The following is a 17,022-nucleotide window of genomic DNA, read 5'->3' as shown; positions in this document are numbered from 1 at the left end:
ACTATTAAGCACAGTAGGCTCCCGCTGCCAGCAACAATAGCTGCACTGGCCACCTGCTCTGGCCCTCTCTCTCCTCCTCCTCCACCCCAGGCCCTCCCCCAAAAATCCACAATGGGAGGCAGCAGGAAATCAGGGCAGAGCCCATGAATAGCTCCACTGTCAGTCCCCAGGTCCCCCCTCCTCTGCCCCACAGGTCAGCCTTCACTGCCACCAGGCCACAATAGAAACCTCTGTATTACTGCAGGCCCAAGCCCCAGACAACAGAGCCGTGGGCAAGAGATGCTGTGGGCTTTTCATGGAGACTGTGTAACTGCAATAGTGAGAAGTTCTCTCCTCTGTATGCAAGGGTGGGAGGGCCATGGCAGGGACATGGGCCTCAAACCCACCAGGCCAGGGTCTATTTGGGGGACTCCCTGCCAGCCCGCCCGAACATCTCCCTGCTTCTTACCCTGACCTAGGGTGGGGCAGCCAGAGCCACACAGGGGAAGAGAAACAACCAGAGACCTCTCAACATGGAGGGGATGGCTCCAACAGGTGCCCTCTCTCAATCCTCCTTCTCCTAACCAGTCCCAGGAAGAAAAACTCACCTGCCCTTACGCCCTGCTACTGCTCTGAAAGGAAGCTATCCATCTGTCACTTACACCCTGGTGCCTTTTATACAGGCTTTCCAAATCATCGCGTGGCAGTCAGGCCCAAAGCAGCCTGAACAGGGGCCCGCAGAGCAGCCAAAGGTAGGGGAGGCCAGGGCGGGAGGCCTGATCCTCACACCAATCCCTGAAACTGCAGGTGAATCTGCTCTTCTAAAAGCTGATGCCCAGCTACAGCTTGGTTTTCAACCAAGGCTCCCCCTTGACACCCCACCCAAGTCCTGCAAACTCCTGAGGCGGCTCAAACCCACTGCTGAGAAGCCTCCTCATGATTCTAGCTGCACAGGCCTCACAGCCACAGAGCACAGCCAGGGCTGGAAACATGGAGCTTGTGGAGACAGGCTGGCCTGAGCTGAACCAAAGAAGGACAGGTCGGGAACTCACACACCAGCAACCCCCACTGTCTCCCTGGGGTCCCTCTAGCACCAGTTGTCTCAGAATAAAGAAGTACAAGATCCCTCCAGAAGAAAACCTCAGAAACGTTCATTCCCCTGCTTGGAATCAAAGCAGCATGTTTCTTTTCCTGTTAGGCACCAAATACCTCAAACTCCATGTCTAGGCATCTATATGACCGACCTAGAGCATGTTCAAGATGTTCCTGCAACTTGGCCTATAGAAGCAAAATACTAAAAGCAACCTCAAAATCCATGGATGGGGACTGGGAAAGTGAGTCGTAGTTCACCTACTATTCAGCAGAATAACATGCTGCTGTTTAAAAGAATGGACTAAAGTACAGTGTGCTAAAATTGAGCAATCTGGGGATAATTTTTAGAGTAAAAATTCATGTAACCAAAACATTTGTACCTTCATGTTATTCTGAAATTAAAAAATAAAATCAGTAAGTGCAGAACAGCATAATTAGCATATCACCACGGGAATAAACGAGAGGGGTTCAGATGCGCATGACCAGGCACTGAACATCTGGTGACAGAGGCCCCAGGGGAGCAGAACTGAAGGGGTCAGGGAAGCAAAATGAATTTTCACTGTATATCTTTGGTATGTGTTTTTCTCATCATGTGTACATTTTTTGAAAATAAAAAAGTTAAACCTAAAGTAGTATTTAAAATGCCTAAAGTGTGTGGTTGGAGGCACAATTTTACCTGTAGCTCTCTCTGCAGGCAGCTTCTGTGTCTCCCTAGAAGGGGGAGGGGAAGACAAGGGGAAGGAGGGAACAGAAATGGGGGAGGGGGTGAAAAAAGACTTACCAACTCCACCCCAAGTCCTAAAATGGAAAGTTTTCCTGAGAAGAGCAGGAGCAGATTCTAACAAAGGCAGAAAAGAAACCTTGGGCTTCAGTTATTACACTCCAAGGGCCATCTGTTGCCAAGCCCACTCTGTGATAAGAGTGTGGGACTCCCCTCAGGTTCAGGCAATGGGGAAATGGGGAGGGGGGGGGTGCGCTGAAACTCAGCAGGGACCCTGCTCTGCACCCTCCCCACTCAGTCACCAGTGAGGTGCAAGGGCCTAGTGTTACAAATCCATCCCAATTTTAGCAGCTAAAGAAAGATATTTCGACAGATTTCTATGCCTGGCCCAACTCCAAATACAGGCTAAAAACAGTTTCTCCAGAATCCTAGCTCAAAACCCCCATCCCTAACCACTAAACTCCATGTACCTTCCAGGAAATGGAAGCTGCAAAATGGAGTTGTGAGATGCGTTTGTAGATTTATTCCCCACTAAAGGGATACATATATGTTGTTTAAAAGCCTCCTCTAACTGACGTGTCAATAAATACTCTGCACTCAGAAGCACTGATGTACTTCCTCCAAGTGATTTTCCCCCTAAGGAACAATACAAAAGCCATCCCAGTCTCCCCTGCTGCTGAAGGGAATGACACAATGGCCATTAGAACCAGGACTGACCCTTTGGGTGAGAGAATCGGGTGGCAGGGAGTGGATCATGAACGGAACTGCATCTATGCGGCAGAATGCCCCCACCCCGCCCCTGCCCACCCTCTAGGCCACAGAGAAAGAGAGGAAAGGGGTAGGTTTGGTTCCCCAATTTTATAAGATATTTTCTGATGACTGCTAAATGTTCAACAAGTAGCCTCTGAATTAAGAAGCACAAATGAGATCTCACAACAAGTAGAAATCACACTGGCACTCGAAGCCCTCATGTCTCAGTTGCTGGGAGCAAGTTCTGCTCCCCTCAGTGGGCCCAGTGCAAGCCCTCAACAGGTCTTGCCTGGAATCCCACAACACGCATCAGAGCTGAAGACCAGCCCCTCTCCTACCCCCGACTCCAGGCAGGCACTGACCCTCAGCACTCAAATCCTGTGAGGACACCTCCTCAGCCATACCACTGAGGGGCCCTGACAGAACTGCCCACGCCAGCCCGCACCCGGGCACAAGCCACCCCCTCCTCCCTGCTCACGCTCAATTCTTCTCCACAGCCTAGAGTCCCTGGGAACAAATACCCCACCACTACCACCAACTCCTTCATTGGCACACCCCCTCAAAACCTATCTGTGTTTACACCATTACTTGTATTTCACAGGAAGCAGCTAGAACAACAAGAGATAACGACTGTGACAGGCAAGATGGCTGCAGAGAGCAGGGTTCTGTCACACCACCCTTCCTGCAGCCCCCACCCACAGCCAACAGGTTTTCCTCAGGACAGCAGGTGGCCTAGCTCCCGAAAATCTGGCTGTTGAGACAAGAGCAAATCCAGGAAAAGGAAACAGATCAGACAGGGTCACCTGTGCAGGGGAGGCTGGTGGCAGCCAGCCCTCAAAAGACGCAGGGTCTGATCAAGTAGAGAGGAGGGGCAGTAAGAAAACAAGGAAGAGCCTCACTCTCACAGGAGGAGGAGGAACAAGACTGGCCCCAAGCTCCCAGAGGAGATCACCCACAGGACCTCCCTCTGCCCAACTCAGACAATGAGACCAGTCAGTCCCTAGGCTGGTGGGGGAGGGAGAGATAGGGTGTAAGAGCCCCAAAGTTGTCAGACTGGTTTGCCCAGGACAGGGAGAGCAGGAAACACAAGGTACAGCAGGAGGAGCTGTTTCAGAAGCCAAAAAAAAAAGTTATCCAGAGTAAAGTGGCTGTGCTCTAATAGATTTGGCCAATAGATCTGGCAATGGGAGGCCTGCAGGAAAGCTGTTGTAAGGGGCAAAGTTGGTGGGCAGCAGGGAAACAAGACCCCAGGTCCATGCTGTTTCCTGGGTGCAGAGGGAAAGTCCAGGGACCCAAGGGCAAGGAGCCAGGAGATGCTAAAAAGAAAAGGACCAAGGTTTCTGGAAACAAGAGAGTGACACTTACAAGAAGAGACATCCACAAGGAGAGACAGCACTCGTGAGGGACAGATGTGAGTGTTCATAAGCTTAGGCCAAATGCAAGAACCACGACCAAGACGAAATACAGGACACAGCCAGGACAAAAATTCTGTCCTTTACCAAATTTTAGTCAAGTCCTCTGAACACTCTGCTCACTTAGGCCAGTCCTTGGACTTTTGTCTCTATGGGTGCACAGCCCAGTTTTAACAAGAATCCTGCTCAGCCAGAATCCCCCACCCTGATCATCCTGGATATCTGATCAAATTCCTTATCCACCACCATCTCCCAGGTAATATACCTTGCCCTGCCTTCAGCAAGACTCTATTTAGGTCATTTAGCAACAAATTTCCCTACCCCGCCAACCTTAGAAATTTTCCCAGACCCTTGCACTCTGCTCCTTGGCTCTAAGCTCCCGTTTTTCTTTGCTGTATTCGCAGTTGAGCGCACTCTCTATCCCCTACTGCAGAACCCCATTGTGTAGTCTCTACACCTATTCCAGTAGTCCTTAATAAAGTCTGCCTCACCTTACTGTTTTCACAAGTGTCGGAATAAATTTTTCCTTAACCACACAGAGCTCCCCAAGTCTTCCTGGACCCATCGTTCCCACCCTTCACCGACCCTCCCCCACAGAACAGACCCTATCTGCCTGGCCCAGGGGAGAGGGGCTGAAACAAGACAGCTAATGTGCAGACAAGCCAGACACCAGGGAGAGCATCTGGAGAAGAGACAGGGTCTCTTCATGGCAATGGTCACTCACTGGGCAACCACAGCCTCTCTGTGGAGAGCTGGTAACAGCAGCTGGGAGGCACGGAAGGAGCAGGGCCCTGAGCACAGCTGAGTGGTTGCCCCAGATTAGGGAGAGACACACCGCCATAATGGCCTGAACTGCTGCAGTGGGTTAGGGGGCCCAATCATCCCTCCCTGGGAGGCCCAACTATGAAACTGAGGTGGCTGTTTTCCTTACTTCCATTTTCAATTAGCCCAGGCTTCTTAAGGTGCCCCAATGGGCTTCTGATGCTTTAAGCACAAGATCCTGCCTCAGGACCGTGTGTCCTGGACATGCTGCCGCCCTTGGTACTCCTGGATCACCACTTAGCCCACGGGGTACAGATGGAAGAAACTGAGGAGACCTCATTTCCTCCCAGCTGCTGTTAGGGCTATGATTTCCTCAGTCTCTTTTTATTAATGCTCCCTGGGCCCTGCAATACACATGAGCACAGGCCCCAACAGCGGGCACACGTAGACAGGAAAAACCCAGAGAGGAGGCTCACCAGCCCCTGGTCCCGGCCCCTCCGGAAGCCTTCCCATGCAGGACAACCCAACCTCAGTTCTCCCAAATACCAGCGAACACACAGTCCAAGGCAGCACCCAGCACTCACCCCTTACCAGGATCCCAGAAGCCACTTCAGAGACAACTGCCAGGGCCCTCAGCACTCAGCACAGGCCAACACAGCCCAAGGGGGAAGGAGCCAGTCCCTCCAGCTATCTAGCTCATGGACAGACACAGGCTCTAGCCTTCTCCCTGGCCGCGCAGCTAGGGAGGCAAAACAGTCAAGAGGCAAAGGGTTTCGGCTCCAATCTGCCCAGGCCTGCTTAAGCTCTGATTACCAGGCCTGCTGCCTCCTAAGAGAAAACCACAGCCCCACCCAACCCCACCAGGCCCAAGAGTGGAGGAAGTGTGGTCCCCAGAATCAGCTGCTGGTGAACACTTTGCCAAGAGCTGCCAGAGAAATGGCAGTTGTCTCAAACCAGAGTGTTAGGCCTACCTCAGGGGCTCCGGATCCTGCTTCTCAAACCTAAGGTGTGTACTCATGCTTCCCGGCAAGCCCATGAGATAGGAAGGGCAGACTTGATTCTCTTCACTTTACAGGTGAGAAAACATTTTTTTTCCAAGAGAAAAAAAAAAATCAAAGACTGATATAGATCACTCAGCTAGAAAGTAGACACAACTTGAAAGCTGGCCTCGCCACGGTCCGCTCTCGAGCGCCGGACAGTGTCATTCATCTTCACGTTCAATGGGCAAAGGCACTGGACACTGCCCACCTGCCAGGGCCTATGCTCTGTCGGAACCAAAATCATACGCAGCTAACAGAGAAAATGAACATGCAGACTTCATGAAGACCCTACCTGATTCACAGTCAGAGAGGACGCTGCTGTAATGGCAGCTAAGCAAAACGCTGGCATTCACCTAGACCAAAGGAGTCTTAAGACACTGGTCTACGCAGCTCCCTGGGACTCTGATGACAAGCTGAGACTGGGACCACTGTTGGAGACCACATCACCTCTCCCTCCATTCCACAGGTAGGAAAACAGAGGCCCTGAAAAAGGAGGAAATATGCCTAAGGATAGTGAAGCAGAAGAACCTGACGTCTCACCACCTCGACCAGTGTCTACTGGTCCTGCTGGAAATCACCAGAGATCCTGCAAGTAGCAAAGCACAAAAGCAAGAGTCACAGCTCTTTAACATTTCAAGGTGACCTGAAGGGGGAAATGCAATTAATAGAGGGTTTCTACACCCTTCTACAGGCCAGAGAACCATTTCAGCCCCACGCTCAATCTTGTTCCCATTGGAAGTCCACCCTTCAGTAACCTCGTCAATCCTTTACCCCAGAGTCCCACAAGGGAAAGCGGAAGGACAAGACCTGCTAGGGGCACCTCTACCTGATTCCGCTTCTAGAAAAGCTCCCCTACTGGCCACATCCAGGTAGGGGATGGGGTGTACAAACCATCCAAGGGCTGACAAGCCAGGGCAGTGTGGGGAAGCAGGCATTATTATCCCTCTCTAAAGGCCACCAGGACCCAGTGGTGGGAAGCAGGCATCATCGCCCCTGTTCACAGCCCCTAGCACCAAGCTGGGACCTGAACACGTGCTGAATAAGAATCTCTGTCTCACACCTGTAATCCTAGCACTCGGGGAGGCTGAGGCAGGAGGATCACTTGAGCTCAGGAGTTCAAGACCAGCCTGAGCAAGAGCCAGACCCCATCTCTACTAAAAATAGAACAAATTAGCCGGGCGTCATGGCGCATGCCTGTAGTGCCAGCTACTCAGGAGACCAAGACAGAAGAATCACTTGAGCCCAGGAGTTTGAGGCTGCAGTGAGCTGGGATGATGCCACTGTACTCTAGCTAGGGTGACAGAGCGAGACTCCGTCTCAAAAAAAAAAAAAAAAAAAAAAAAAAAAAAAAAGAATCTCTGTCCAGGAACTCACTAGTCTTCAGGCCCACAGATGAATGAATGGAAATAAATAAATGAGCAAAAGACCCAAGTAACGTCTCCAGAGGACGCAGAAGCACACTGCCTTCGCAGACCACCTCTCACTACCCTAACAAGCATTCTTGTTTACCACACCCCTGCCCTTCAAAACGACTGTGGTACTTGGATCCATCTTTAACCTAAACAGTGCTTCTTTGACTAATTCATGATCAATGTTCCTTATGACACTAGGACCCAGAACTTGGTGAGAAGTCACAGAGGAAGGCACCACGGTAGCAGGTGTTAGACTGCCTGCTGTTCACCAAATGTTTCTGATCCTCTTCCCCTCCCCAGCTGTCGGTAAACATGGCCATGTGACTTGCTTCATTCAATGAAATGCCACTTCCAAGTGGAAGCTGTAAGAGCCAAGGTAAGATTCACCGTGCTCTCTGTCTCTCTCTCCAAGTGGCCAGGGATGTTCCAATTGCAGTGAGGACAACATAAAGCAGATATGTGATAGATACACAGTGTGAATGAGAAACAAACCTTTGTTGCTTTAAGCCTCTGAGATTTGGGGACTGTTGTTATCACAGCAAACCCTGATCTATACAAACAGATACAGGCAGTGACTCCCCAGTTTTCTATGTACAACAGTGCCAGTCTTCCCATTACCTGGCCTTAGGGAGAAACAAGCTACATCACCAATCAGCAGAGCTGAGGGGCACCTGCTGTGTACCCAGGCTGTGCTAGACAGATGAGACGGTTTCAGAAGCAGGGATACAAAGGACTCATTAGTTCCACTGTGGACCAGGATTGTTTGGTATATTAACCAATTTTAAACACTTCTGAGAGGAAGGCGTGTCCAAATTAGAAATGAGAAAACCCAGCTCATATTGAGACCTATCTGCACCACAATTTCCTCATCTGTAAAATGGGGCTGTTAGTATCATGTACCACACTGGTCTGTTTCAAAGATTAAACAAGTTAATATCAGTAAAACTTCTAGGATCGTGCTTGGTGTACGTCGCAATAAGTAGTCTGAAAAAATCACCATTACTATCACTATGAAACCCTCCAGAGTTGCTGTAAGCTTGGCCATAAGCTTCACTAGATTTTAAACAACCAAAGGCTCCCCATGACTGGCACAAAGGTACTTTGTAGGCACTGCCAAAATGAATCCTACCTCAGTTGAAGTTAAACAAGTAACAGGTCAAATCCCTGAGCACACGGTGGCCTACAGCGAGGCCTCAGGAAATGATTCCAGGATCCAGGGCTTTCCTGCTGCCTGCCCTCCACGGGGAATTCACTTCACTACCACCACAGCCTGCCGGGCAGGGCCATGCCCCCTCCCACACAAGGCATGAGCTTCATCCTCCGACTTCCCACATGGGAAGGAGGTGCCCTCACCTCAGAGACCAGCACGGGTGCCCAGCTGGTAAAGGCAGAAACTTCCCTGTGCAGCCAACCATTCTGCAGCCCCCTCCTCCATGCCCTTTCTTCCTGGACGCAGCCACAAACCTCCAGAAGCAGCAGTGGGCTCAGACTCCTGTCTGCCCAGATGATGCTACACTGAGCTCAGGCTCAGGTCAATAAACACTACCCCAGCACCTGATCCATGTCCAGTCGGAGTTGTAAGACCACACAGAGTTTACAGCCAGTCAGGGAGTAGTGAGCCTTGGAATAGCGCCTACAACAGTGCCTGGCATCCCACAGACTCTCAATCACGCTTTGTTAAATAAACTGAAGATCACTTTAGGTAGTCCGAGCAGTGGAGTTCAGAGACATGGGGGTCGGATATATCAAGAAAGTCTCGGCCGGGCGCGGTGGCTCACGCCTGTAATCCTAGCACTCTGGGAGGCCGAGGCGGGTGGATCGCTCAAGGTCAGGAGTTCGAGACCAGCCTGAGCGAGACCCCGTCTCTACTAAAAATAGAAAGACATTATATGGACAACTAAAAATCTATATAGAAAAAATTAGCCGGGCATAGTGGCGCATGCCTGTAGTCCCAGCTACTCGGGAGGCTGAGGCAGTAGGATCGCTTAAGCCGAGGAGTCTGAGGTTGCTGTGAGCTAAGCTGACGCCACGGCACTCACTCTAGCCTGGGCAACAAAGTGAGACTCTGTCTCAACAAAAAAAAAAAAAAAAAAAGAAAGTCTCCAACTGAAATTGGGATGCACCTCAATGAGAGGGAAGGGGAAAATCCATCTGGTGACCTGGGTTTGCAGGCCTGTCACTCAAACATTAGGGATCCTCAGAATGGGACACAAAGCTTGGGGACAGCTGAGGGAAGGGCCAGGAGGGCTTATGAGGCTATGATGGAGGAGTCTAGGTTTCATTCTGACGGTGCCAGGGTCCAGGAGGATACCTGAAAGGAAGGGTGCCTCCACGAAACATCGGGTTTGCCGAACGTGGAGAGGACACAGGGGTGCTGTGATGACCTGGTCCCCAGGTTGCCCTTTACAAATACGGAAGGGTGGCCCACGCACTCAGCAGGCACTGACTGCTCCTACATCAAGGTGAAGGGGCGGGTGGAAGGCTCCTTTTGAGGATTTGGCAGGCAGCTGACCCACTCCCAGTAGCCTAGGAGCAACTTCCATCTCGGAAGGGAGGAAGACCCCCTAGAGAGCCAAGAGCACACCTGCAGGGGCTCCAATTCAATGCCCTGCACTACTGCCCAAGACAACTTGACCTCACACATACCAGCGCCCAGGGACAACCATTGAGCGTATACGCCTGAGCGTATACGCCGCACCTACCAACACTCGGTGGTACCGTGGCGGATGACTCCCCCAAGTAGAGACCGCTTCTTGCCCGAGACACGTGTCCTGCTGGTCCTGGGGCCGAAGTCCCTCCACACACACAAACACCTCCCACCCGCCCGCATCCCCACCCCTGAGAGGAGGAGGCAGGGGGAGAAGCAGCTGCCGGGAACAAGCTAACTCCACAGCCACCTTCCCAACTCGACTAGGCTAGGTCAGGGGTCGGGGTTTGCTCCCAAGAACAACCCTACACGATCAACACTGAGAAGCTGGGTCATCACCTACTCAAACTCCGGCCGCCCCAAATCAGTGTGGGGCAGAGTGGCACGCACCGAGGGGGCGACTTGCAGCACACCCACAGCGGGGCGGGGGAAGGGGTGGCCCTCCCTGACCTACGCCCGCCCCCACCCCGGACCTGAACTCCGAAGAACCGAAGGTTCCAGATGGAGGCGAAAGGAGCGCCCATCCCCAAGCTCGAAGCTGGCGACAAGGGGCAGAGCTCCACGCGGCGGCGGCAGCCCAGCAGCGCCCTCCCGGGAGCTCTCACCCTGCTCGGCGCCGGCGCGCACTCGCCCGGGCACGCGGATGGGGCGAGGGTACGGCACCCCGAGCGCCAGTCCGGTCGCCCGCCGCGGCTCCCACTCCGCCCGGCGCCCAAGTTCGGCTCAGCGGGGTCCCGGCCGAGGCCTCGCACCTCTCGCGGGCGAACCCCGCAGACAAAGCCAGCGCCGCCCGCAGGGCCGCCCCCGGGCAGGCGGGGAGGGAGTCTGAGGGGCCGAGCCGGGACCTGAGGAGCAGTACCGGCCCCCAGAGGACGCCTGTGGGGGCGGGGGGGCGGCCTCAGACAAAGACTAGGGCAGGGCCCGACGCTCCAGCGGGGGCTCCGCGCTCGACTCACCCAGGCGCGGCGGCGGCGGCGCGGCCCGGCTCGGCCGAGGAAGTTAGAGCAAGTTCGGCGGCGCCGGGCGGGAGGGCGCGACTCAGGCCGTCCGAGCGGCGGAGGCGGGGCGCGGAGGGGCGGGGCCGGGGGCGCGGCGCCTGCCGGCTGCGGAGGAAGGGGCGCCACTTCCCTGCGCCGCCCGGTGCGGCCCCGCGCGCCTGGGCCCGCCCCGGCCCCGCCCCGCCCCGCCCCCACCGCCGCCGCCGCCGCCGGCTCGCCCTTCCCCCACCCGGCCGGCGTCGCGGCTCGCGCGGCACCCGCGGCGGCGGAACCGGTTCCCGGCCCGCCCCTTTGTCCGGCTTGGGGCGGCTCCGGAGACGGGGGGCGGCCCCGGTCAGTGGGCTCGCGGCTGGGCCAGCCTGGACCCGGGCCGGGCACTTGTGGCCGCGAGCGCGCTGAGGAGCTGCGCTGCCCAGCCCGGAGAAACTCAGGCAGTGTGAGGCCGCATCTCGAGGGATACACCGGGTGACCGGGGAGACGTGGGCGCAGGATTGGGAAAATGGCTGTATGGAAGACAGGAGGCGTTCCCGCCGGGCCTTGGAGGCTAGGGGTGGGAGTAGTCTTCGAGAGAAGGGAGAGTAAATGAAGGTTTTTATTTCCTTGCAATCCGAACAGTGAGGACACGCTGATCCTTCTAGCCTTGATGCTAAAAATACCAAGCTTTCTTTGGATCGCCTGCTGAGATTTGTTCCTCGCCTTCATGTTAAGGAGATGGGACGATTTGGGGTGGGGAGTTGGGGGGACAGCCGGGGTGGAGGGGTAGCCACAGGCTGGCCCCGGTGGTTCCGTGATAAAAAGGCCTACTTCCTAGCCTCAGCCTGCCTACCTGCAGAAGGAAGCGCACTACTATTTCTTAGACTCGTTCAGGTGGCCGAGGAGGGCCAGGTGGTCTGCTCTCCTGGGCAATGACCAACAGGGAGCTCTTAAAACTGGGCTCAAAGACTGGTTGCACCACATTCTAGTACAAGCAACCAACGGTTTAAGTCCAATGTAAAGAGGAAATCTTGAAATGGAGACTGTTCAGTCCATTCACTGTTTTGTTTTGTTTTACTAAGGGGGATACAGCCTGTCAGTGACACCCCAAGCAGCTCAGGGAGCTCCCTGGGAACCTGTCCCTTCAGTCACCGTTCCACAGACAGCGAGTGCTTGATGGAGTGCCTGACCTGTGCCAGGCCCAGTTTCCATGCCCGGGATGCAGCAGTGGACAAGGCATCTGAAGCCTCTTGCCCCATAGAGCTTACTTTTAGTGGAGAAAAATAAATATTGGCAAGTTGAAGTAAAAGGCTGGAACAGAAGGGCTAGAATAGAGAATAAGAGCTACTTTAGATGGAGTGGTCAGGGAAAGGGTCCCAATGGAGGAGGTGATGTTGACATCAAAGACAAAAGAATGAGGAGTTAACCTTGGGAAAAAGTTGGGGAGAGACATTCCACGTTCAGAGCAGTAGGTGCCAAGGCCTTGAAAAGGATCAGCTCTGGATGTGTCAAGGAGCTGAAAGAAAATCAGTGTAGCTGCCGGGTGCGGTGGCTCACGCCTGTAATCCTAGCACTCTGGGAGGCCGAGGTGGGCGGATCGTTTGAGCTCAGGAGTTCGAAACCAGCCTGAACAAGAGCGAGACCCCATCTCTACTAAAAATAGAAAGAAATTAGATGGACAGCTAAAAATATATATACAAAAAATTAGCCGGGCATGGTGGCGCATGCCTGTAGTCCCAGCTACTCGGGAGGCTGAGACAGGAGGATCCCTTGAGCCCAGGAGTTTGAGGTTGCTGTGAGCTAGGCTGACGCCACGGCACTCACTCTAGCCTGGGCAACAGAGTGAGACTCTGTCTCAAAAAAAAAAAAAAAAAAAAGAAAATCAGTGTAGCTGAAGTATCAAGCCCAGGATGAAGTGGGAAGATGGGCAGGGCCCAAGTGTGCAGGGCCCGTGGGCTGTGTTGAGGAATGGAGGCTTTTTGTTGAGCCATTAAAGGGTTTTATGAAGAAGACTAACATGTTCTGATTTACTGCTGTGTGAAGAACACATTGCTGTGTGTAGGTGTCAGGCAAAAATAAAAGCCGGGAGCCAATTAGACTGTTGCCGCAGTCCAGGCCGAAGACGGTGGTGGTTTGAACCAAAGTGGTAGCCATGCTAAAATAAGTAGTTGGGAGATGCTATTTTGGTTTTGACATGGACTTGACAGGGCACACTGACAGGATGGACATGAGGGGAGGAAAGGGAGAAACCAAAGACAAGTTTCAAGTTTCTGGCTGGAGTAAATGGGTGGACAGTGCCTCATTTGTTGGATAGAAAGGGACCACATCTGAGGAGGGAACATCAAGAGCTCTGTTCTAGCCACGTTGAGTTTGAGACTGTTAGAGATCCAGGGGGGCTGTCCAGTCACGGAGCTCAGAAGAGAGGCCTGTGCTGGGGGGAGGGGGGGTGGAGTTGGGAGGCATCAGTTTAAAGATGGTAAAGGCCATGGGATCTGAGAAGGACCTAGGGTGAAGGGGTTGATGCAGGCGAGGAGGTGGTTTAGAAGGGACCCAGGGGAGTCAGACAAGGAGCCAGAGCAGTCAGGAGGACTAAAAAGAAGCCGGGAAAGCAGGAGGAGAATCGGGAGAGTGCTGGATCCCAGAGGCTGAAAAAGTAAAGTGTTTCCAGATAGGAGTTGTCAACTGTGTTAGTTGCTGCATAGAGATCAGGTGAGATGAGGACTGGGAAGAGCCCATTGGCTCTGGCAACATAAAGGTGGTTGGCAAACATAAGGACGGTGTTCCTGGAGTGGTGGAGTGGAAGCCAGACCATGGTAGAGCTACTATGTTTGCACAACCTCTGGGAAGGATCAAGGATCTAGAAAGGGGTGTGGAAGTGTAGGATGCTTTGGTATAGGTCGCTATAAATAGATGACCCTAATACCCATTCTCTCTCTTTTCCTTCTGTGATAGAATTTCCAAGTCTGCCGGCCACATGGCTTTTCAGAATAAAGGCAAGTTTCTCAGCCTCTGTTGGAACTACGTATGGTCATGTGACTTCGTTCCACTTAATAGGAAGTAAGCAGAGGTGTTCGTGTGCAAATTCTAAACCGGCTTTAAAGGGAAGTAATGTGCTTTCCTCAGCCTTTACTCTTTTCCTGTTCTCTGGAATATGTTGGTACAAAGCTGGAGCTCAAGCAGCCATATTGGATCTTAAGTGGAAGCCATGTGTCAAGGATGTTAGCAGAACCAGTTAGAATAAATTTGGGTTCCTAATGCTTTGAGAGCCACCATTCCTGCTCTGGACTACGTGCCTCTTGACTTTGTATATAAGAGAAAGAAATCTCTGTTTTGTTTAATCCTCTGTTTTCTGGTACTTGTAGCCATATCTAACTTTAACTTTTATTAGAATACAGAGGGGTTTTTTAAAATATGCGTGTTACTCTCTGTGCCTCTACTCCATATTTTAAAAAAGAAAAATAAATATGGGCGTTACTAGAGCAGGTTTGCACAGTGCTGGGAATGATCCAGGAGAGACGGTGGGACATGGGCACAAAGGGAGAGGTCACCTCTGATGGAGGGATACCTCTGTCATTATGAAGGAGAGGGATGTGGAGGCAGAGAACATATTTGTAGTGAAGGTTGGGGTTGGGAAGAGGATCATTCACACCTGGTAATTTCTGCTTATTCCTGTATGTGAAGAAGGTGGTGAGTGTAGAACAAGGAGGAAGGAGAGAGGTGAGGCCAGCTGTGTGACCCATGGACTTGGTGGTGGGGATCCTGCTGGCCTGAGCAGCCTCTGGAAGACATTTCTTTTCTCGACCAGTTGGCTACAGAGTGTGAAGAGGGTGGGGGCAATGTCCACAAAGCCAGCATGGCCTTCCACCCTACCCACCAGCAAGCCTCACTTGATGGTCACCTCTGACACTGCCTGCCATTCCCAGCTAATGTGCAAGACCCACTGATCTTTGACCCATTCTTACAGCAACATGGAATAGCTTCAGAGAGCAACAGGGATATTCAATGCAGAACCAGGCCCGTTTTACTTTCCTTTATTACGGAATAAAAAGAATTGGGATAAGTCATACAAGGGCTATATTGTAACCAGTGATTTACTTTCCAGGCTGGCCCCTAGAACCATAATTGCCAAGAATGTAGCTGAATTATAGTGCAGACTGCAAGCCTGAAGTATGGACTGTGGGAACAAAAACCAGTACAGGAGTGAGGAAAAGAAAGAAGCTGAGAGTTGCTTCTCTTTTTCCTGGACCCGAAGCTGCTATAAATAAAATATTAAGTGAAAGAGCTTGGCCTTTGTCCTCTGACTTCCTCCACAGCCCTGTCCCCATCCCCGTGCTGCTGGGCTCACCCTGGGCTCCACTCTGTAGCACCTCTGTGTGTGGACATGCCAGGGGCCAGGTGGGGGGAGCTTGAACAGAAGAGGGATTTGATGTCAGCTCTACTAATTCTCACCATCTTGATCTTGAGCAAACCACTTTATATCTCTGAGCCCTAGTGTTCTTTCCTATAAAGTCCAGGTAATAGTAAAACCTACCTCACATGTTTAAAGTCAAAATCAAAGGAGATAAAGTTTGTAAAACTTTTGAAAACACTGGGTAATCTATAAAGAAGTCTGTTATCTGGGAAAGATGTCTTATTAGGACTAGACCATCAAGACTCTTCACCATAGTCAGGATATGTTGGTTGAAAATGAGGGAACTCCACTCAAACTAGCTTAGGCCAATGGTGGGGGAAATTACTGGAAAGGATATTCAGGCCACTCACAAAATCAAAAGAACCTGAAACCAGAGTGACTCTGGGAACAGGGGGTTGATCCTGGTAGCGTCCCAGACCACGAGTCCCTTCCTCTGGCAGAGTTCTCAGAGTTTTCCATGTCAGGGGTGTGACTATGTAGAACTTTACACTCTAGATCATAATGAACAAATCTCAAAAAAGGGTTGTAATTAGTCCAGCTCTGGTCAGATGCTTACTCTTGCTTGGACCAATCACTGTGGGGAGGACAATGGGATACCATAATTGGGCCAGGTCTGGGTCACATGCCCGTGCCTGTGGTCAGTAGGGCAAGGCCTACACAGAAGAAGGCGTAGTATGTGTGGAACCAACATCATAATTCCTGGCATAGTCTTCTATACCAGGTATTCCTTAGGCCCTAGGCAGCCACTGAAAGGTTTGGGGCACAATACTGACACTGTTACATTTGTGCTTTAGGAAGATCCCTAAGGCTCCAGTAGACAGAGTAAGATAGAGGGCATAAGATTGGAGTAAAGAAGATTGGTTAGGAAAGAGATGATGAGGAAATGAAAAGACGGGGAAAGAGTCAAGATACATTTAGGAGGCAGAACTGAGGAGTGACTAATTGCATGGGAGAATGAGGAATAAGGAGACGTCATATTCTGGCTGCAGGGGCAGTGGTGCTATTCACTGAGACATGGAACATAAGAGACGTGTGTATGTTTGCTGAGGGGTGAGGACTTGGATCTCTTCCATTTGAAGTGCCCCTGGGCGAGGGGAGAAGTCCAATTTGCTGTATGGGGTTTGGGAGAGACATCTAAGCAGGAGTTATCAATTTGGGAGTTGTATCAATTAGGGATTGTGTTCAGCTCTTGTAGCACCAATGCAACTACTCTGCCTTAACTACAAAACTCGGACATAATGAGAAGTCTAAAGCTAAGCAGGGCAAGGCTGATTAGCAGCCCCACAATGTCATGCAGGTCCCAGGTCCACTCTGTTGGTGTGTTCTGGCTCTCCCTACTGGGCAGCTTTGATCCTCAGAGTCAGCTTGTGGTGATACAGTGGCTGCCCCAGCTCCAGCTTCACACCTATGTTCCACACAGGAAGAAGAAAGAGTAAAAAAGATGAAGGTTATCATCTTGCATTGTTAAACGGGAAAAAGGAAAACAAAAAAAATTTTTTTTTTATATAATAAAAGTAAAAAAGATGAAGGAGGCGCACCTGGGTTAGGAAAGCAGAACTTCCCCTGAAATCCTGGCAGACTACTGCTTATGCCTCATTAGCAAAGTGTGGTCACATGACAAACCCTAGCTCTAAAGAAGGCTGGGAAATGTAGTTTAAAAATTAGGTCTCCGCACCGATTTGAAAGAAAGAAGGGAGAATGGATGTTGAGGAAGCAGCACCTGGATGATAATGAAAACCATGGGAGTAGAGATTATCCTGGGATTGGAAGATGAGAAGGGAAAAGGACCAAGGACAGAATCCTGATGAATAAAAAATTAGAGAAA

The 17,022-nt window shown here is 51.8% G+C and overlaps 1 protein-coding gene across 3 annotated transcripts in view; it reads right to left on the bottom strand.

The window, feature by feature from the left end:
- The window catches only part of TSPAN14 (tetraspanin 14), a 58,127-nt gene extending 47,258 nt beyond the window's left edge, over window positions 1-10,869 (bottom strand). The window contains exon 1 of one of the 3 annotated variants that reach the window (XM_069459996.1): window positions 10,772-10,869. The gene's annotated coding sequence lies outside the window, so the exon portion shown is untranslated. The other 2 variants (XM_069459998.1, XM_069459997.1) reach the window with 2 other exon arrangements.
- Between the last annotated feature and the right edge of the window lie 6,153 nt (window positions 10,870-17,022).

The sequence above is a fragment of the Eulemur rufifrons genome, chromosome 28 (assembly GCF_041146395.1).
Source record: "Eulemur rufifrons isolate Redbay chromosome 28, OSU_ERuf_1, whole genome shotgun sequence".
Classification (NCBI taxonomy): domain Eukaryota; kingdom Metazoa; phylum Chordata; class Mammalia; order Primates; family Lemuridae; genus Eulemur; species Eulemur rufifrons.
The sequence above is the reverse complement of the archived record's forward strand: the minus strand, read 5'-3'. Positions and strand labels throughout refer to the sequence as shown.